At 34.5% G+C, this 23,911-nt stretch overlaps 1 long non-coding RNA gene and 1 other non-coding gene across 2 annotated transcripts in view; both read right to left on the bottom strand.

Annotated features, from left to right (window-relative positions):
• The window catches only part of LOC145266541 (uncharacterized), a 131,076-nt gene that overhangs the window by 50,835 nt on the left and 56,330 nt on the right, over positions 1 to 23,911 (bottom strand). The gene's annotated exons all lie outside the window — the stretch shown is intronic.
• Positions 5,723 to 5,794, bottom strand: Trnae-cuc (transfer RNA glutamic acid (anticodon CUC)). Its single transcript has one exon. It is a non-coding gene; the product is annotated as a tRNA-Glu (tRNA).

Raw genomic sequence — 23,911 nt, 5'->3', positions numbered from 1 at the left:
ATTGTATTAGAATCGTAAAAAAGTATTGTAATCGTTCCATTACTAATAGACATATCTACAAGAAAATTAATTGTAAAAAAATAATACATAAAAAAAAAATGATTATACATTATAAATATATGGTGAGCTTTTATTAATTTTTAAACATTTATCGTGAGTTTTTTTTTGTGTTTTTCTTTTTGTGTTCTTTTGGTGCTTTTCTTTTTAAATTTTGTTACATTTTTTACATTATTTTTCTTGTATTTCATATTTTACGTAATAAACTAACAAAACAAACTAATCTGAATTATTATCTTTATCTATATATATAAAAGCGAAAATGTATGTATGTATGTATGTACACTTTTCCTCGATGTCCACAAAAAGCTTCTTTCAGAGAAGCGTTCGCTCGCTTCACAACTTCTTAAAACTTTTATATCATCTATAAATTGTAATATCTCACAGTTAACCACGGAGCTCGCCTGTCTATTTAATTTTATTGACTTTCAAACGTTAATTATTCCACATTTCCCGCATCGGCACGCGTTACATTCGGTTTTCGGTATAAAAAAAAAGTGAAACTCAACTCTAATCACTGGCCGAAAGCCAGTTGTCTCTAGAGAGCTAAGTAACGTTTGTTCAATGTCGACTTTGTCATATCAGACTGTAGCTTTCATTTCGAGACAAGACGCTCCCCCTAATAAACAGGGAGTGGGTTTTTAAAAACAAACAAACCGATTTATTGACCTCATTAAAAACTGTCCCGCACAAAATGCTAACTGCTGAATAGCTATCGCCGTCACGTCAATCAAAAACGCGCACCTGTTTTTTTTTCACACTTTACTATTTTCCAACTGTGCGTCGTCAAGGCTTTTTTTTTTCACATTTCGGGGTTTTTTCACACATACCTACAAACACCCGGGCAACGCCGGGTACCCCTCGCTATATAAAAGCGAAAATGTATGTATGTTTGTATGTGTGTTCGCTTTTTCTGTATGTCTACAAAAGGCTTTTTTCAAAGAAGCGGTCGGTCGCTTCACAACTTTTTAAAACTTTTTATATCACATATAATTCGTAATATCTCACAGTTAACAACGAAGCTCGCCTGTCTATTTAATTTGCTTGATTTCGGGAAGATAAATATTCAACATCTGTCGCTCGCCGCATGTGGGTTAGTCTTTTTCCTATAACATCTTGGGGGGAAAAAAAAAAAAAGCATTCAGCAGTAAATGAAATACTATCCCGCAGTCAAACTTGACCTCATTAACTCATTAAAACGGGCACCTGCCAAATCCAATTAATTAAATAAATTCAAACGTGTTTCCGTTAGCATCTCGCAGTGGGGCAATGGTTAACGTCGCACGTTTTTTTTTTTTTTTTTCACACTTTAATTCACAACTTTGCCTCATTTTTTTTTTATTTTAACCCCTCCCCCCAAGGTTTTCACACACACCTCCAAACACCCGGGCAACGCCGGGTACCCCTCACTAGTCTATATATATAAAAGCGAAAATGTTTGTGTGTGTGTGTTTGTATGTCTCGCAAAAACTTTTGACAGAGGCGACGGATTTTCACGAGATTGGTATCATTTTGAAGTTCGACATCTTGGACGAAAAATATCGAAAAATTGGCCAAAAACATTAATTCCTTCACCCTAAACTGGGTCCTTTTCTACAAGGAGGGTGCCGAAAAAAATCGTTCCTTCATTTTCTCTGCTCCTTCTACTACGACAATGACGTCATGTTTGACCTAGAAAATGTAGACATTAAACCACATGCAAGTGTTTTTAAAGGTTTAATTTTATCCGTTATTAAGTGTATGTCTCTTTGGCGTAGGGGGTAACGTGTCGGGCATTTTTTTCCACCTTAGCCTCGATGTTTCGGGTTCGAGCCTGTCTTTCTACCTAAACTTTTTTTCCTCTTTTTTTTTTTACGTTTGTTCGTTGTTTTGCTTTGTTTTGGTTTTTCCAATTTTTCTTAACCCTCTCCTACATACACACCGCCAAACACCCGGGCAATGCCGGGTACCTCCGCTAGTCTATAAATATAAAAGCGAAAATGTGTGTTTATGTATGTATGTTGGCTTTTTGTGTATGTCCGTAAAAGGCTTTTTTCGCTGGACTTCTCGGTCGGCTTCTTCCTTCTTAAAACTTTTTATATCACATCTAAATGATAATATCTAAGAGTTACGAACGGGGGTCGCGTGTGTATTTAATTTGCCCGACTTTCACGCGCCATTTTTTCCAGATTTTTAGATCGTCGCGTGTATCTTTCGCTTTTCAGTATAAAAAAAGTGAAACTGGATTCGAATCGGCAGTTCCCAGTGGTCTCCGGGAAGCGATGTAAACATTTGGTCAACGTCGGCTTTTTTTAGCGTCATACCAAACAATTGCTCTCGTCTGGACACTCCCCTAATAAACGGGGAGCTGGTTTTCCCCAAAGTTGGGTAAAAACAAACAAACCGAGTTATTGACCTCATTAAAAACTGTCCTGCAGAAAATGTTAACTGCTGATTAGCTATTGTTTACGTCGTCATAACGCTTGGAGAAAATGTTAACTCCATGATTTCCACTTGAACTCATTAAGTCATTAGGTGCGCGCACCTGTCAATTCTCTTCCTACTTAAATAAATTCAAACGTCTTTCAGTAACTCTTTCTTGCTGGCCGATTGATTAACGTGTTATGTCTTTTTCACATTTCATTTTCCAACTTCACCTCAGGGCTTCGGGTTCGATCCTACCTACCTACCAAAACTTTTTGTAACCCCCCCCCATGTTTCTCACCTGGGCAACTTGATTAAACTGTACAAGTATTCAATAAATTAATCCCCCATATTGAAACCACTCAACGAGAACGCGCACATACATAAATGATTTTTCATTTATCAATCTAAGGGCAATGGTCGATGTGCGCGCTAGAGTACAAATTAAAGACTTACCGGTAAATGTCACCTTACGCCCGAACAGTACACCGACCACTCTAATTTTTTTTTTTAGGGATATTCGAGATCGCTGACAACGAATCTGATAATCAAACCCGCCGCAAATTTATCGTTTGCATGGTATGAACCCCTAGACCGTAGGACTATTTTGTGCCATTTAACCGCCTTCGGTAGTGTTTTTCTTGCATGATACGTTCGCGTGCGTAGTGGGGTGTCTTATCATATCGCGTAGGAATCTTTAAGCGGCCATTTAAAGTAAATTTACCGTTTGCATGGTATGAACCCCTAGACCATTTAAAGTAAATTTAAAAAAAAAAAAAATGGGGTTTATTTATTTATTTTTTGTCTTACGTAGTTTTAATGCGCGCCCCAGCACCACCACCTCCCCCTCCCCAATGTAAACAGAATTTTTGTGAAATGGTAAATGTCGGCACATTACTTACGGAAAAGAGGTTAATTAAACTGCAGAAGCACCTATTAATGTAATCCCCCCCCCCTAAAAAGAACAAAAAGCATAAAAATATGTTTGGTGGTTATGTTTTGACAAACCGCCCGTGAAAACTTTATTTTTTGATAAATTAAAAAACCACATTTGAAAGATTCCTACGCGATGTGATACGACACCTCACTACGCCTGTTTGCACGCGAACGTATTTTGTAAGAAAAACACTACCGAAGGCGGTGAAATGGCACAAAATAGTCTTAAGGTCTAGGGGTTCATACCATGTAAACGGTAAATTTGCGGCAGGTTTGATTATCAGATTCGTTGTCAGCGACCTCGAATTCCCTTAAAAAACAAATTAGAGTGGTCGGTCTATTGTTGTGGCGTAAGGTAACATTTACCTCAGATTCGTTGTCAGCGACCCCCGAAAACCTAAAAAAAAACCCAAAAAAAACAAACAAATTTTATTGGTCAGTGTTCTGTTGTAGTAAACATTTACCCATTAAATTTTTCTGCTGGTCGCTATGGAACTCAACGCCCAAGGAGTACCTTAAATTTAAATATGATATTCGTTCGTGTTCGAAACAGACTTGAATACCCCTAACAATTAACCTTACTTTTTAATGGTAATCTTTATTTCGTTTGCCATGCCACAAATACCAAATCTTAGTTTTTAAAACAGATATTTAGGCACCGCCAAAAATGACCGAAAAATCAAGTTGTTGTTGTTGTTTTTTAAAACGAAATTACATTTATTAAAATCCATTATTTCTGAGTAACTTTTTTTTTCCAGAAAGATAAAACCCTGAATTTTATCATATAGACAGCAGAATAATGTAAAACTTTTTCTACTATTTTTAATTAAATTTTAAATGTTAAATTTTCCCCAAAGGTTATCAATTGGCATTTTTTGTTTTGCACAAAAAATGTATATAAATAGTTTAAAAAAAAGGTTTTTGAAAGCATTAATTTGTTTATTTCTTGTCTAACTAAGATTTAGGGTAATTTTCTATGAGAATATGCAAAAATATTATAATATAAGTACCTGAATTTCAAATAATTCCACTTATTCATATAGGCAATCAGTTACTTCGAGTCGATTTGAGTACTATTTACATTTGTACTTGATAAAAAGCAAACTACGGAAGACCAAAAAGCCAAAAAAAAAAACAAACAAACTTATTTTTCAGTGACGAAAATTTCAATGTATTATTAACGCTGAGACTGGCCAGTACCAGATGGGTGACCATTTGTGTGAGTTTGGTTTTTAATGTGTATGTGTGTGGGGGCCAGGCTCTCCAAAATGGGGAGGGGGGTAATTTAAAGCAGAATAAAAAATATTATTTCAGCGCGTTTGGTCCACCGTAGTCGAAAGGCGGCAAACGTTTCCAAACTTGATCGAAAAAATAATGATATTTTTAACACAAAGGGCACAATATTTATCGAATTTTTTTTTTTGTATCGATTCTTCAAAGCATGCCCTGTTTAATAATGGTCATGCATTATTCGGCTCGCTAAAAAGAAATTGTTAATTTATTTATCAAAGATTTTAAAATGGCTTTTTTCGTATAAATATTAAAAAAATTTTTTTTTTGTTTTGCTTAACTTAAATCAATTATTTTACTTAACATATTCACCGAATTTCACACTTCAAAGCTCAAAAGCGGGATAATTAAACACAATCAAAGTTTTGATATTCAGGCAAGGTATGCAAACAAGTTTTTTTTTTTTTTAATCTATAATCCCATCCCTTACAACAACATAATATGTTTTGTTCAGTTTCAGATGATTATTTTAAGCATATTTGGAACCCCCTCAAAACAAGGAGGGGGGGGGGGCGGTTTGTAAGCAAATATATATATATATATATATATATATATATATATATATATAAATATTGTTTATGAAAAATAAGTGCACTGTTATAAAGTTCATTCTTCTCTTAATAATCGCTAGAAATTTCGTATTGATTGGATAATTACCTGATTTTTGGTAGATTTTTAAAAAGACGGTCCGTCAAAAAGTACTTACCTCCCCCCCCCCCCCAGTTTTGGCGGTGCCTACAGATATTGTACCTATTTACTATGCCTCCCCACGGGACAGAGTTAGACAACAGGGTCGTTTTTTAACGTGGAGAAAAGGTACAAAAATAAAAATTGTCTCAGTCGTGAAGGATTTCTCCTCCACCGAAAGAGAACAAGAAATAGAAGTGCAGCATTTCAAGCAGCATCCGAAGAACAGATACTACACTTTGATCTTGTCCCGAAGGCCAAGAAAAGGCATTAACTGCCCATGTGGAGAGATATGTAAAACTAATTCCTTAATTTCTTTAATAAATAAATTATATAAAAAAAAAAAAGTTTCCCAAGCGGGGAATCGAACCCCGGCCGCCGCGGTGAGAGCGCGGAATCCTAACCACTAGACCACTTGGGAAGGCGACTGAAATGTAAACGTTTTAATTATATAAACTAAGATCTTGTTTACATTGTCGCAAAATTGCTCAGGTTTAAAATGTTTTTTTATTTAAAATTATATTTGAATTATTTACAATTAATATTTATTTAATTTTTTTTTATTTTTCTAAGAAAATATATAGTTTTTAATGTTCAGTTCTTTTTGGACGTAAAAAAACAAACAAACCTTTTCTTCGAAAATAAAAGTATCCCTTTTAATACAAATAAATTTTGAAATCTATCAAAAAAATATTCGATACATAGGAACAGAAAATACGCAGTTATCCCCAAGTTCCGCGTGCTTTTTGACTTCCGGTTTCTGTTGACAATTCTGCTTCACGATAAATTGTCCTGTAAACAAGTCTATTCTGATTAATGTTTACCAGTTTTAAAATAAACAAACGAACTTAGTAGTTTTTCAGAATGTTTTCTTTTTATGATTAGTAATGTTTAGTATGTTTATTAAAAATAAAATCATTCCATCAACGCCGTGCGTGTGTGTGTGTGTGTGTGTGTGTGTGTGTGTGTGCGTGCGCGCATGCAATTGTTTTAAAAACAGCCAAGTTCGCGTGTGGTGAACGTGTCTAATAGCTGACCCTAATCGAGGTTGCCAGCCTATTAAATATTTGAAGCCAAATCTTTCAGAAAAAAGGCAAAAAAAAAAAAAGACCAAAAAAGGCTAAACTGATAACTGTAGCTAAATTTTCACAAACAAAAAAGCCAAATTAAAAAAAAAAACCCAAAGAGTGTGTATAAACCATTTATATAGTTTTCACTTCATTATTGTTATTTTTCTTGTGTGCTTCTTGTGTAGGTTAGTGATGTTTTAAACCGACGCATTTCATATATGTTTATATATTGAAGAGTTTAGCTCTCAAGAATTTTTCCGAAAAAAAAAACCAAAAAAAACCGGAAGTTTATTTATTAATTATTTTATCTTTCCCATGCGATTTGACGACATTTAAAGGTTTTCGGGTATTCTGAAAATGAATATCGCATGTAAAACTGTCGCGTACAAAGAGTTTGTATGTAATAGCGTTATGCTTTCCGACGGCAAGCCAAACAAAACAACGCACGTGCACGCTTCGCTTAGGTGTGTCAGAAATTTCGTGAAAATAGTGAATAATTCCACCCCATCTTTCCAAGCTTATAACTCCTCGAAAAATTTAATTCAAACCCTATTTTTTTTTTCAATTAAAGGAGCAAGGACCAAGATTTCATTAAAACAAAAAAACAAAAAACAAAAAAAGCGTGGTTTTTTTAAAAAAAGGTTTTAAACTTCGGATTTACAGGTAAATCTCTAAAAAACAGTTCTTTTATTTTGTTTTAAATTTGAATATATTATTTATTGACCTTTTCTCTTCAATTTGTGATATATAAGACTTTGGTACATAAATTAATTATTTACTTTTTAATAGACATTTCAAAATGAGAGGCGTGAATTATTCGACCCCCTGTCTTTCCAAGCTTATAACTCATCGAAAAATGTAATTCAAGCCCTAATTTTTTTTTCAATTAAAGGAGCAAGGACCAAGGTTCCATTAAAAAAGAAAAAAACAAATAACGTGGTTAAAAAAAAAGGTTTTAAACTTCAAACTTTACAGGTAAAATTCTAAAAAACACTACTTGTTTTTTGTTTTAAATTTGAATATATTATTTATTGACCTTTTCTCTTCAATTTGTGAGTAAATTAATTATTTACTTTTCGGTGAGTAAATTAATTATTTACTTTTTAATAGAAACTTGAAAATGGGGGGGGCGTGAATTTAAAAAAAAAACGTTTGTCTAAAATATTATATTCGGTTTATTGGAAAGAACATAAAATTTCACATTGACCCTGAAAATATCGTAAAAATAGAATAAATAGAAAAATTTTGATAGATTTTTAAAGTTTAAAAATTGAAAAATATTGAGTTCGGAAAATTCATTACTGTTTAAAAAAAAAGAAAAATTTCTATTACTTTTAAAACAACTTTAATAGTTTATTTTGGAAGTATAATCCATAAAGAAAATAAATAACCCACTTTTAACAGAGAAATTACGAGATTTTTATATTTTATTCGCAGTTTCGTGTTAGGGGTGTCAATTGCAAGACTATTTTGTCAGTGACAATTTTACATGTGATATTCGTTTTCAGCACCCGAAAACAAATGTCATCAAATTAAGATGAATGTGAAAAAGTGATGAGAAACAACAAATTGACCTTTTTTTTAAAAAAAAAAACAAAGAAAAACAAACATTTTCTTTATTAATGCTATATAGAGAAAAATGGCTATATTGAAGGTGTTAACTCTGGACTAAATTGGAGAGGTTAGCTCCAAATATTTGCTTTTTTTATTATTATTAAAAAAAAAAAAAAAAAAAAAAAACACGGAGGATATGTGGAATAATCGGAATTACCTCCCTTGGACTGTTAACCCTCTTTCCTCTTATTGAACTCTTTTGGAACGAGAGACAAAAAAATGTGATGTAATCGAGCCCCACGCGGGCTGTAAGAGTGAGTCAATAAATCCTGTCGTATTTCATATTTCTCTTTTTGTTCTGTTCTTAACCCTTCAAAACATTACATGGAGTCAGAAAAATAGTAAGTTTGTTTTATTTAAAAAAAAAATAAATAAAAAAATAAAATAAAATAAAATTATGGCTCAAAGAAATTTCAATGCCAATATACCGCCCCCGGCAAAAATGTCTCTGTCAGGAAATGTTGCGAACAATTGGAAATTTAAACGAAATTTTTTTAATTATTCTGTGGCCAGTCGATTGTCAAACGAGGTTGATTCAGTATATCAGACTTGTGTTTTCCTTTCTATAATCGGTGAGGAATGTTTTGATATTTTTGGAGGGTTACATTTTAATTCAAAGGAGGATCGAAATAATCTTCAAAAAGTCTTGCAAAAATTTGAGGACTTCTTTGTTGGAGAAATGCATGAAGCGTACGGAGTCATACAAATTTCACCTTCGAAAGCAGGAACCGAAAGAATATATAGAAACCTATATAGCGGTTCTACGCCAGCTTGCAAAAAGTTGCAATTTTGGACAATTAGCGAACAGATTAATTAGGAATCAAGTTGTTGTTGGGGTGAAGGATGATTTTTTAAGGGAAAAATTTTTAGCCGATAAAACCTTAACTCTAGATAAATGCCTGCAAATGGGTAGAGCACATGAAACCTCAAAGCAAGTCACAAGCTATATCCTCAGCAGAACCAGATACACAAATAAACCGTGTATTTAGAAAAAAGAATTTTCAGTACAATAATAAAATGACTAAAAGAAAGTGCATACGATGTGGATATTTTACCTCACACGGCAGAGATGACTGCTCAGCGATGCATGCAACATGCAATAAATGTAAAAAACTAGGACATTATGCATCGGAATGTAGAACAAAATCGGTACGGGGAGTTGCAAAAGAAGAAAATAACTTCCTAGTGTCGATCTCATTGGGAAACATTAAAAACGGTGAAGAGGAAGGAAAAATTCACTGGCAAGCCAATATAAAGGTCACCACCGCAAAGAACAGCAGAATAGTCAACTTCAGGTTGGACACAGGCGCTGATGTTACTGTAGTGCCGGACCGGTTCTTTAGGAAAAATTCTCCTATAATCTCCTATAATAAAGCAGATGGATAAAAGACTATATGGACCAGGTCAGAACAAGATAAAGGTGATTGGAAAAGTAGATGCTACACTTTGTTATAGACAAAAAAATTCACTGCAAGAGTTGTACATCGTTAAGGACTTGATGGAACCATTGTTGAGTGGACCAGCAATTAAAGCTTTGAACTTGTTGAGCAAGATCAACTCTATAGAAGGCAGAGATCACCAATACAAAAAAAAAATTTTCAAAAGTATTTACGGGACTAGGAAAACTGAAGCATGTTTATAAAATACATTTGGATAAGAATGCTCAACCTTTTTCAATTAGAACTCCCAGACGACTAGCACTTCCTATGAAACAAAAAGTCCAGGATGAGCTTAAAAGATTAGAAAGTGAAGATATCATCCGCCCAATCGAAATGCCTACTGATTGGTGTGCTCCTATTGTAGCAGTTCCAAAGAAGGATGGTAAAATCAGACTTTGTGTTGACTTCACTAAATTTAATGAAAGTGTGAAGCGTGAACATTTCCCACTACCTTCTTCAGACCAGTTATTAGCTCAACTTGATGGAGCCAAGATATTTAGTAAACTGGATTGCAAGAGCGGATTCCATCAAATTATGTTGCATGAAGATTCTCAGAAGCTTACCACTTTTATTACGCCATTTGGAAGATATTGCTATAAGCGCCTACCATTTGGAATAAGTTCAGGCCCTGAAATTTTTCCCCGCGAAATGACACACATTTTGTCAGGAATACCAGGAGTCATCTGTGACATAGATGATGTTCTTGTCAGTGGGAGAAGCCAACAGGAACATGACCAGTGTTTAAAAATAGTGCTAGAGAGAATGGAGGCAACAGGAATAACATTAAATGATAAATGTGTATTCTCTGTTAGCAAAATTAAATTTATTGGCCAACTCATTTCAGAAGAACGTATCCAAATAGACCCAGAGAAGATTAATGCAATCATGAACATGACCAGACCACAAAACGTGTCTGAACTGCGACGACTGCTAGGGATGGCAAATCATGTTGGTAAATTTGCTGAAAATTTTAACAGAGACCACAAAACCACTCAGAGATCTCCTGAGGAAAGACAATGCATGGATTTGGGATGAGCCTCAGGAAACTGCATTTAAAACACTAAAGAAAAATCTGAGTTCTGCACCGGTACTGCTCCATTATAGTGCTGATAAGCCAACAAAAATTTCGGCTGATGCATCTTCCTATGGCTTGGGAGGAGTACTGCTCCAGAAACAAGGGAATGACTGGAAACCTGTATTTTATGCATCGAGAGCACTTACTGAAACGGAACAGAGATATGCTCAGGTTGAGAAAGAAGCCCTTGCAGTCACTTGGTGTTGCGAAAAATTTGCCGACTTTTTGATTGGGCTGCATAAGTTCATAATTGAAACGGATCACAAGCCATTATTGGCATTATTAAAAACAAAACGGCTTGATGAACTAACCCCAAGAATACAGCGTTTCCATATGCGCTTAATGAGATTCACCTATGAAATCATGCATACCGCTGGGAAAAATCTCATTACAGCAGACACTCTATCTAGAGATCCAAACAGCCTACCAACCAAACATGAATTTGAGCAGGAGACAGAGACAGACATGTTCATCCGTTCAATTATACAAAACATCTCTGTTACCGACAGGAGATTGGAAGAAATAAGGGTGAAACAACACTCTGACAAAATCTGCAGTCAAGTCATAAAATGGACCATTGGCCTGAAACCGCTACAGAAGACCCTCAGCTAAGACCCTACTGGTTTATAAGGCAGGACCTTACAGTCTGCCAAGGACTTTTACTGTATCAGAACCGACTAATCATCCCTGCGGATCTTCAAAAAGACATCTTGGATCGTTTTCATGAGGGACACCAAGGTATAGTGAAATGTAGAGCATTGGCACGGAGTAATGTTTGATGGCCAGGACTTTCAAAGCAAATAGGGGAGAAAATAGAAAAATGTAGTATTTGTGAAAGAGAAAAAAGATATCCGCCAGAACCCCTACAACCAACCAAGTTGCCAGACTACCCTTGGCAAAAAGTTGCGATGGATTTATTTGAATTAAATGGCCACAAATACCTCATAGTTATAGACTATTATTCAAAATGGATAGAAATATCACATCTTGAAAATACCAATGCAAGTTGTATCGTAAACCACTGCAAATCAATATTTGCTAAGTACGGTATACCTGAAATGATAATAAGTGACAATGGCCCTCAATTTATATCTAAAGATTTCCTTGAGTTTGCAAAAATCTATGGTTTTATTCACCTTACCAGCAGCGCACACCATCCTCAAGGCAATGGCGAAGCAGAACGTGCTGTTCAAACAGTCAAAAATCTTTTTAAAAAGTCAAAGGATCCTTACATTGCTTCACTTAATTACCGTACTACTCCAATACATTATGGCCAAAGCCCTGCAGAATTGTTGATGAATAGGAAACTCAGGACTTGCATTCCAGCACTTCCTCACCAAAATGAAAATTATCAACAAAGTGTAGAAAAATTCAAAGAAGCAGACGCTCGGGTCAAAATGAAACAAAAGTTGTATTTTGATAAACGTCATAGAACTAGAGAACAAACCCCTGTTACCCAAGGACAGGCAGTTTGGGTGAAAACACCCAAAAGGAGCCCAGCCAAAGTGGTAGATACTGTTACTCCAAGATCAGTCCTGGTTGAAGCGGACTCAGGATTGTTTTGTAGAAACAGAAACCATCTTCAAAAAAGAAATGAGCACATCGATTTTCCTCAAATAGCTGCACCGACAGAATTGTCTGCCTTACCAAATGCATCCAGAGACATTCCTGAGTGCAGCTACAATAATTTAATGAGACAAACTAACCAGACAGATGTGCAGTCAACTGTACACGAGGATATCCAATCCTTTAACTCAGAAAGTCCTAAAGTAAAATATACAAAGAGTGGTAGAAAAGTTCAACCACCAGAAAAACTTTCACTATGAATTTGGGACTTGAAAGGGGGATGTGGAATAATCGGAATTATCTCCCTTGGACTGTTAACCCTCTTTCCTCTTATTGAACTCTTTTGGAGCGAGAGACAAAAAATGTAATGGAATCGAACCCCACGCGGGCTGTAAGAGTGAGTCAATAAATCCTGTCATATTTCATATTTCTCTTTTTGTTCTGTTCTTATACTAAACCCTTCAAAACCTTACAGGTTATTTAACGAAATTTTGGCAACAATCTTGTTGTTTTTATTCAAAGTATTTTTTTGTCCACTTGCAGTTCCTTCCACCCTCACATTCGCCTTTTTCCTATGTAATGACGTCATGCTTTCCGCTTTTCCCCCAAAAAGAGAGTTCGTCCCGTATAGACCGATGATATCTGTGTTTTTTTTTTTTTGTTTTTTTTACATAACCATCTCCATTCATCAATGGACTGCGAATTGCATTGCAATCTGCAAAATTACAGACTTCACGCGTATTAGAATTGACCAATAACGGATGCTTGGCAAACCACTGAAGCATTTCAAAATTGTCAGACAGCTTCTCGCAAAGTTGTGACCGGAGGGAATAAAGTGGGGAGAAAAAGGGAAGGGAAGGAAAAAAAAAACAGTAAAGAGAACAACTCTGAAAAAAAAATACCATTATGTGCCAAGATCAAAGTGTAGTATTTGTTCTTCAGATGGTACACTTCAATTTCTTGTTCTCTGTCAGTGGAGGAGAGATCCTTCACAACTGAGATAATTTTTATTTTTGTTCCTTTTCTCCACGCTAAAAAACGACCCTGGTGTCTAACTCTGTCCTTTGTTAGAAATTGAACAATTGCATCATGTCTCCCATTGTATTGTTCTGGACCAATCAGATGGGCTGTTTTTACTCTCTGCGAAGTGTTGCACTTTCGCGAGCATTTTCTATTTTGTGTTTTTGCTTTTCAGTTTCAGCAAAGAACCCGAACTGGACGGAATCAGCTCCAGTTAAATCAAGCAGCCAAATCATACAAGAAGGACATTTGAAACTTACCCTCCAACTTTCATCTCTTTGAGACATTTTATCTCATGCCTAAATAATTAGGCACATTAATCATAAGCCCGCTAAAGATTTTGAGATAATTTATTTCATGGCTAATATAGGCATATCTTCATTGAGTCCGTTAGAGACTTTCATCGGTATAAATTACCGAACTAACATGAACATTTATCATGGACTTCTGCATTATGTTATCAGTGCAAATATTAGATCCTTTACATCAGAAGGCATCTTATCGATCCTTTCTACGGCTTCAAACTCCTATCTCCGAAGACAGAATGGAACCTGCTTTTATTTCCTGTTGAAGATGAAAGACTATCACCTTTCGAGCTTGTTAACAGATCTGTTTACAGAAGCAAAAGATGGGCATTCCTTTTTTGTAAATGAAGATCAATAAAATTTGTATTGAATTTTAAAGGTTGTGATTTGTTGTGATTTGTTGTGATTTGTCGTGATTTGTTGTGATTTGTTGTGATTTGTTGTGATTTGTCTTGTTTTGCCACTGTTCAAGGAGCAAAAAACGGTTAGATAGATTTCTAACACCCGTGGGGAGGCATTGTAAATAGGAAGTCTGAAAAAAATGGGGTGACTATTTGGAATTATCTTCCTTGAGAGTAATAGGTATCTATAGTATTAATCTCACCTGTCTGTTTGTATTTATGTATGTATGTATGTATGTCTCACAAAAACTTTCGATAGAGGCAACGGATCCTGACAAGATTGGTATCATTTTGAAGGTCGTCATCTTGGACGACAAATATCGAAAAATTGGACAAAAACATTTTCCTTCGCCCTAAACTCAGCCGTTTTGTACAAGGAAGGGTCGTTTTTTTCGTTGACATTTTAGCAAGTCATTGTCACCATTCGATTGACTTTGGTTAATTTCAACGTTTTTGACTTCCGGTCGTGTCAGGGAGACATCAGCTAAGACATCAGATTTTCTTTCACTTTCTTTTCTGCCTTTGCTGCACAAGTTCGAGCCTGCCTGCCTACTAACACCTTTTTTTTTTTTTTTTTTGCTCAACACACACCTCCAAATACCTGGGCAACGTCGGGCACCCAGGCTAGTTTCTAATAAAAGAAAGTAGGCGAAGAAGAAAACTTAAGTAATTTCTACTGGCGGGGGGGGGGGAGAGGGGGTAAGTATATTTAAAAAAAAAAATTTTTTTTCCAAGAAATAAGTTTTTATTTTTATTTTTTAAGACAAGGTTGCAGGAAAGAGAAAAGGGTCTCATCTACTAGTTTTTTTTTTTTGTTTTTTTTTTCAACTTTCACCCCAAACCAGACACAGTGCCACTATGAAGTAGGGGGCTACTATCGGGGGCATAAGTTGCAGGGACATTATGAAGGGAGATGAGCAGCAAGATGTCTGTTCACATTACACTTGAACTTCTGCATGTCAGTACAGTTGGGAAAGCAGAATCTCGGAAGGGAGTTCCAAAGTCGAGCAGTTCTGAGAAAGAAACTATTGGAGTAGAAGGCTTTCTTACACCTAGAGATCTCTACTGTATAGGGGTGGGATTTAGCTGCTTGTCGGGTTTGTCGGGGTTATTTACATCGAGGGGGTACAACTGTTTGCAGTTCGTCAGTGCCTTCACCTTTAAAATACTTGTAGAACAAACAGAGGTATGCAACATTTTGTCAATGGGACAGAGGCTGAAGCTTAGATGACAGTTCAGGACCTATCAGGTTGGCGACTCTCTTTTAAACCTTGTCTAGGAGCGAGAGACTAGTAGCAGATGCACCAGCCCAAATGTGACAACAGTACTCCATACATGGGCGAATGGTGGCCTTATAGAGGTACAGGATACTTTCAGGCGAAAGTAGCTTTCTAGCACGGTAGAGGGAGCCCACCTTCTTCACAGCGGCCTTAGCAATTCTCTCAATGTATCTATTTCAATTCATGTTCCCTGTGAACGCTAGGCCAAAGAGTTTAAAAGAAGTACTTTCAGGTAATGTGTTTTTGGCCATTGCTATTGGTGGTAGAGATGGTTTCTTGTAATTATTGAAGGAAACAAGATTAGTCTTGGCAGCATTGAATGTAACCATCCATTTTTGTCCCCATTCCACTACAGATTGGAGGTCATCCGCTAGTGTTTCTGCCATTTCCTTAGATATGTGTTCATTTGCTTTCCCCTCGTGCCTGTTATAGAGCGTGGTGTTGTCAGCAAATATATCCATCTTCAAGACAATTTTATCAGGGAGCCAGTTTTGAATTCTATCAAGGCAGGATAGGGTACACCGAGCAGCTCCTGCCCAGATGTAACAACAGTACTCCATTTTAGGGAGTACCTGGTTCTTATACAGATAGAGTACTGCATCAGCAATGAGATACTTAATATGAAATACGTAAAGTGATTCAACCATTTTTCCAGCAATCTTAACAACAGATTTGATGCATGTGTTCCATTTCAGATCAGGAGTGAAAGTCAGTTCCAGAAGCTTGTCAAGACATAGTGATTCCCCAAGAAGAGAGCCATTCATTTCAGGTGGGGCGTGCTGGGGGGGGGTCAGAGCGATTATGATGAAAGGAGAGAAGCTTGGTTCTATAGTCTTTTTTCCGTACAGTGACGTCATTTCACATTTGCAAACGTGCATTTATTACTAATTCATCATTGTTTTCTTAGTACCCAGGCTGAGGACTGAACCTTCAACCTCCAGAAAATTGTCATTTGGAACTGATTATTGCTCAACACTTTTATTCAGTGCGCCACGGATCTTGAAGAAGCTCAAAGATTACATCGGCTGAAACGCTGTGAGAATAATATTCAAGATGCGAACAGTAATCCAAATAATTCAAATTTATGATCTATATCTAAAAAAATTCCAAAACATAAGTTTATTTGAATTGATAAAAATCTTGATAAATCAAAACATATCAATGAATTAGCTAATGGAATTCGTAGTACAGACATAGTCCGTGCTAAAGCTAATTTTATTTCTTTGGTTATATATATTATTCCTCTACAGTTCCAGATAAACATTGTCTGAAGATAGCGGTCTCAATCCCACCCAAAGCGTGCCAGAGGTTTACTTGGCCAAAAAAAAAAATGTGGTGAGACAACAATAACTACGGATGGCAGTGATGGCTGAGAATGCAGTAAGGAGTTCGAAGTTCCTATCCGTCGCGGTTACCACCTGACGAAGGCCAGAGGAATTAGTTGGCCGAAACGTTGTGAATAAACAAACCAATAAAAGATGAAAAACAACAACTAATAAAGATGAGAATAATTGTCCGAAATAAAAATAAATTAATTTTCTTTGGTTAATCTACTTTCCTAGATAATGCCGGGACACAGGTCGGCTGACCTGTCTATATAAAAGTCTCTATGTTAAAAATGATGCTGAAATTTATTTCTCGAGTTAATCTCTTTTTTTTTTTTTTTCAATTTTCACCATAAACAAGGCACAGTGCCACTTTGAAGTAGTGGGATAATATCGGGACATAAGTTGCAGGGATATTATGAAGGGAGATGAGTAGCAAGATATCTGTTCACATTACACTTGAACTTCTGCATGTCAGTACAGTTGGGAAAGCAGAATCCCGGAAAAAAAAAAACGACTCTCCATTCCTTACAGATTCTGAGAACTTTTGAACACCAGTTTATTTATTTATTTATTTATTTGTCTTGCATAGTTTTAATGCCTGCCCAGCACCACTACCACCCCCTCACCAATGTAAACAGAATACACAATAGTGTTTGAATCACACACACACACACACACACACACATATATATTTAAACAAACGTTATTAAAGACAACAGAGAGTTTACGTGTTATTAGATCTTTTTTACTTTTTCAATTTTTCTGATGATCTTTTTGGGAAAAATTGAAAAAATATAAAAAGGACTAACAAGCTAATCAAAATCTTTGTTGTCTTTAACAACGTTTGTTTAAATGAAAGAATGCTGCCTAAATACAAACGCAATATATATATATATATATATATATATATAAATATATATATATATAAATATATATATTTATATATATATATATATATTTGAGGTTGCTATTCTCCAAAGGTAGGGTAACCAGTGAAATATAACGAGGTTCATACAAGAGTGCTCAATACAGAAGTAGAGCAAGTTACATTTGTCTTTACATAAGCAGTAGTTTGTTGCTACACAGTCATGAGCATGTTTCGGTCTATTAGTATTTACTAACTAGAGACCTCATCAGGCAACAACCCTTATTTTCAAAAACGGAATTCTAAACAGTTTAGAATTCCGTAATGAACCTCGTTATATTTCACTGGTTACTCTACCTAAGGAATGGGAGGGGGGGGGGAGAATTGTATGTTTTGTTTTCGCTTCAAGCTGGCAACCAAGTCAATAATATTTTCTTAGTTTTAATCTCACTAGCATATATTAGGTTCAATATAATAATCAATAGAGAATTGTCTTTATAATAATAAATATGTAATTTGCATGAATTAAAATATTATATTTAAGCGTATCTTATGACCAGGCAACGTCGGGTGTCCTGCTAGTATATATATATATATATATATATATATATATATATATATATATATATATATATATATATATATATATTGTTTTCACAAAATCAAGACAACAAACATTGGATTTATAGCAGCAAGTAGTGTATTTCATTGTTCGTTACAATCGTTTCGTGACCATTCGGGCAATTTCAAACCTTATATCGTTTGAAAATTTTCACAAACGGCCTCTCTTCAGACGTTGATATATATATGTATATATATATGTATGTATATATATATATTTATATATATATGTATATATATATATGTATGTATGTATATATATATGTATGTATGTATATATATATATGTATGTATGTATATATGTATGTATGTATATATGTATGTGTATATATATATATATATATGTATAAAGAAAATTCATTTTACCCATCCTCGGACGATTTGTCAGCTAGTTTTAAATATAGGAAACCCTTATAGTATCAAATTTTGATTAACTTACATTTAGTATGCTAATAGATATATGACCTACCTACGTCTGATATCTTAAATGAGTGTAAGTTGCCTTTTCTAGCTACTAGTAATAATGATATAAATTTGCAGGGCACAGTGTGCTTAGAGGAGTGATAATTCTTTACTGCACTTGGTTAGACATGTTTTTTCAAGTTCAACTTCGAAATATGATTTTGACAGGCTTTAGGCCGATTGTGTCATAATATTGGAATTGATGTGTCGAATCGAGACGTCATATTTGTGTGACCTTTTCTGTCTATTGGGTATCAACACTTGTTAGTCATCGACTGACTGACGTTATTTTAAATTCAGTTATACAACACAAATTTTAAATTCAGCTATACAACAAATTTCAAATTCAGTTATACAACACAAATTTTTAATTCAGCTATACAACACAAATTTTAAATTCAGTTATACAACACAAATTTTAAATTCAGTTATACAACACAAATTTTAAATTCAGTTATACAACACAAATTTTAAATTCAGCTATACAACACAAATTTTAAATTCAGCTATACAAAACAAATTTTAAATTCAGTTATACAACATAAATTTTAAATTCAGTTATACAACACAAATTTTAAATTCAGTTATACAACACAAATTTTAAATTCAGCTATACAACACAAATTTTAAATTCAGTTATACAACACAAATTTTAAATTCAGTTATACAACACAAATTTTAAATTCAGCTATACAAAACAAATTTTACACACCATTAAAGAAATTGAACAGAAACGTTTTCGAACGTCCAGTGTCCAAACTCACTGTTATCTATAATCTATATATATAAATCTTCTATAATATAAATCTCACCTGTCTGTTGAAATGTATGAATGTATGTATGTTTGTACTTCTCGCAAAAACTTTCAGCATTCAACAGAGGCGACGGATTTTCACGAGTGGAGCTCGATCCTTTGGATGACAAATATCGAAAAATTAGCCAAAAACATTAATTCCTTCACCCACAACTGGGCAGTTTCCTACAGGGTAGGTCGATTTTTTTGCTGACATTTTTGGCAAGTCATCCAACCCTCGCATTCATGACGTCACTTAAAAGGCCTTATTTCGACCGCTCATGATGTCACAACCATGTAGGCACATCGGTAAGACAGTTTTGTTTGTTTTCACTTTATTTTCCTCTGGCGCGTTACGGGTTCGAGCCTGCTTACTGTTACTATTTTTTTTTTTTTTTTTTGCTCAACCAACACCCTTACACACACCTCCACTTTCTTTTCTGCCTTTGCATGACGGGTTCGAGCCTGCCTGCCTGCCTACTACAACTTCTTTTTATTTTTTTTTATTTTGCTCAACACACACCTCCAAACACCCAGGTAACACCGGGCATCCAGGCTAGTTATTTTTTAAAGGGCAGTTCACACTAATTTTGCAGTAACATTTCATTTCTCTATTTGTGTCTTTTTACATTTGAATTAGGATTGTTACTATTTCTGTGAAAATCATTGCTATTTTTGATGCGTTTATTATAATATTGTTATCGCTGTTATTATTATTATTCATATTTATGTTGTAATTCTAGCAAAAATGTTTTTCAATAATCTATATCACTAAAACAGTGCTCGTATGTATATATGCCTGTGTGTGAAAATACTTAACCGATAAACTCTTAAACTACTGACCACATAACACTGAAATTAGCACGAAATAGTAATCATACACCAAGGATGGTTTATAAGGAGTAAAATCTTTGTTTGAATAGATGAATAACACGTCCGGAAATGTGTACAGAAAATGCAAAATGTTCATTTCAACTTGTTGACATATTTCTGTTAGTTTTGCACATGCGCAAATTCATTCATAGCTTGAAGTAGTTTAATTTCAATTCTCTCTCATCTATCTATCGATAGCTCAAATGGCATCTGATGATATCAAATTTTTTCTATAAATTTTGAAACTAATACTATATAAAGTGGCGCCAAAAAGAATGTCTGCACTTGTCAAATTTCCAAAAACCCCAAATTTATGCTAGATTGAATGTAACTGTTTAAACAACCCATACCTCATCTGATTCGCCTTTTATTCCTCTATAATTTTACCTGTTCATATTTGACTGTTAATTGAAGTATTCTCGTGTTGATGCCAATTTAAAAAATTAACTTCAAATTGAGAAGGCAAATAGAAACTTTGCACAATGGAAAATTATTACTTTAATGAAACTTTAGAACATTAATGCAGCACAAATACAACAGGAACACAATGAACTAACTATTTAGTAGCATAGCCCTTCTGCAATTTTGATGGTCTGCAATTTTTTGGGCATTCCTTGAATTAGTCTGTGGCAATACTCCGGTAATAGGGCATCCCACTTTTCTATAATTTTTATCCAAACTTCTTCCAGATTTGAAAATTTATCATTGCGTAACTCTTGCTTGATGTAATGCTATATGTTTTCGATAGGTTTGAGGTTTGGAGATTGTGCAGGCCAATCCAAACACGGAATATGATGTTCTTCCAGGAACCTCTTGAAGCTGTGTAAATGGGAGCATTATCCTGCATGAAGATGGGATTATCATCCAAATTTCGGCCAAAGTTAATTGAAAATGCTCAGTCAACATATTAATGTACTTGGTTGAATTAATTCGACCTTGCAAGCGAACTATAGGCCCTAATAACATCCCACACGAAAACTGAACTTCCACCACCTTGCAGCATTGAAACTTTGCACCTATGATTAAATTCCTCGTCCTTCCTTTGATAGACAAACAGACATACTGCCTACCATCATTGTCTAACCTATTAGACTTACTTTCGGCGCTAAAAATCACTTTTGACCAATATGAAGAATCATGATCTTCATTACATCTGACGAAGTCCATAAGATGCTTTCCATTCTCCACAGAAATCATTGGCTTTCATCTTGCAGCGCAGCCTCACAAATTAAATTCCTTCATTCTGTTCCTGACAGTAGAAAGAGAGCACTTTTTAACAAGATTGCACTGTTGTTGTATTTGGAGAACCATTTCAAATCTGTTTCTGAGGTTGCGGATCTTGATAGCATTGTCTTCCCTGTAAGAAGTAACTCTAGGACGACCAGATTTAGAGGCATCACGAACACTGCCAGTGTTTTAGTGCCTTTGCACAGTCATTCATACCATTTTCTCATCACATTTCAATCTGCGGCTGATTTCTCGTTTGGATTAGCCAGAAAGGTAGAGATTAATTAGCTCCTGACGATCACTAAGAGAAAGGCGAGGCATATAGATTAAATCTTACGTTGTATAACATGGAACAACAACAATTAGGATTAAAGATGCTTTGTGGCCTAAAAATTGGATGTTTTAAACTGGTTTTAAGCTAATTTGTTGCTGCGGAACTTCTTTTTTACCGTCTCGATTTGAAGTTAATTTTTTTAAATTGACGTGAACGCAAGGATACTTCAGTTAAAAGTCAAATATGAACAGGTAAAATTATAGAGGAATGAAAGACGAGTCAAATGAAGCATAGGTTGATTAAACATTTACATTCAATTTAACTTAAATTTATGGTTTTTGAGAAAATCACAAGTGCAGACATTTGTCGCAACTATATATATATATATATATATATATATATATACATATATATATATATATATATAATATTCAATAGAGAATTGGCTCTCTAATAAAATAATATGAAATCTGCATGAATTAAAATATATTTAAGCGTATTTTATGACTGATAGTTATTTAATAATTTATTATTATAACGTTTGATGATCATTTTATATATATATATATATATATATATATATATATATATATATATATATTGTATTTTGTGTACAGAAAGTTGTTAGATGAGATAAGTCATTGGTACCGTCGGTTTCAAGCCTGATAATTAGGACCGTTTAAGATATCCATATCAAGTTCTCTTCAGCCAATACTCATGAACAGAGTTTGATATGGGTATCTAAAACGGTCTTAATTATCAGGCTTGAAACCGACGGTACCAATGACTTATCTCATCTAACAACTTTCTGTACACAAAATACGAAATATAAATATGCTCTTATTTTTCGTATTTTCCTTTTAATTGAACACTCTGCTGGATTTCTTTTTCCAAAAAAACTAATATATATATATATATATATATATATATATATATATATATATATATATATATATATATATATATAATCTTTGGCCTTGATGGATGGAGGGGAGACTAAAACTCGCTGCTATGGTTTCAAATGATCTGAAATAACAGCAAGGGAGACTTGATTCCAAATATTTCTCACATGTTATATCTCCCCTCTTTTGTAAATAGGGTACGATTATGAATATCTCGAGTATCAAATAATCCTTATGTACTGTGAAATTTACTTTATGTATGAAAAACAAAACAGGGGAGATGTAACACATGAGAAATATTTGGAATCAAGTCTCCCCTTGCTGTTATTTCATATAATTTGAAACCATAGCAAGTTTAAGTCTCCACTCAATCAAGGCCAGAGGTTTTGGGGGGAAATATCAGATATTTTGTAATTCATATGCAAAACTAGGAAAACAAATGACTATGATTGAAACATTTTATGTATGTAAAAAAGTGCCAAAAATAGGCTCTGGATGATGGATGATCCTCTTAATGGGCGACCTTAAGGACAAATGATATATAGTCCATTACACAATTCAGGTCATTACCTTTCCAACGAGCCTTCTTTTGTTAAATTCTGATCAATAGTTGCTGGGATTTGGAACTTAAAAAATTGCCCTCCTCCAAAAAAAAAAAAAAAAAAGGTGGTATATTTATGGATATATCTATACTGGGAGCCAAACTGAATATTGAAATGCTCATATCTTTGATTCTATGGGACGAAACTACATGAAAATTTGCAGGCTTTTTGAAGATTATAATATGGTTAAAATTGTGTGACAATTGGTAAAAAAAAAAAAAAAACTCCAAACCAATAAAATATGTCCAAATGTGCCTACATTTGTATATATATATAGTGTCCTGGTAGGCCAGCTTCAGTTTTTCTGCTTTTAGATGAATTTTGCTTAGTTTTTTTTTTTTTTTTTGCTTGGTTGTCTTCCCCGTAACCTAGCCAGGCCATTAATATATATATATTGAATAAAATTTTTTTTCAGGTTTACTAATTTAATAATCCTGTAAACTTAAAACAAGTATAAATATTTGACAAGGAATACAATTCCTTATATCAAAGTGAAATTGTTTCTCTGTGTGTCTGTGTGTGTACATTTCCCAACCAAACTACTCTGTCAATTTTCAGTCTACAGACTCGAGATTTGACATAAGGGTTAATGAGATTTTGGAAAATCTTTTTAATCGGTTTTCGGCCAAAAAGTTGGCTTTCAGGGGGGTCAAAGTTCAACGATTTGACCTTTGAAAACTCTACCAAACTCCTCTGCCAATTTTAGGTCTAAACACTTGAAATTTTAGATGTAGGTTACTTGGACATGAATCAAACGCTTTAATTTGATTTGAGCCCAAAACAATAAATGTTAAGGGGTCAAAATTGGGGTCAAAGTTAAA

Source organism: Euprymna scolopes, chromosome 41, assembly GCF_053919585.1.
Source record: "Euprymna scolopes isolate OS-2025 chromosome 41, ASM5391958v1, whole genome shotgun sequence".
NCBI classification, from domain to species: Eukaryota; Metazoa; Mollusca; class Cephalopoda; order Sepiida; family Sepiolidae; genus Euprymna; species Euprymna scolopes.
Note: the sequence above shows the minus strand (reverse complement) of the source record. Positions and strands in the feature narration are given on the sequence as shown.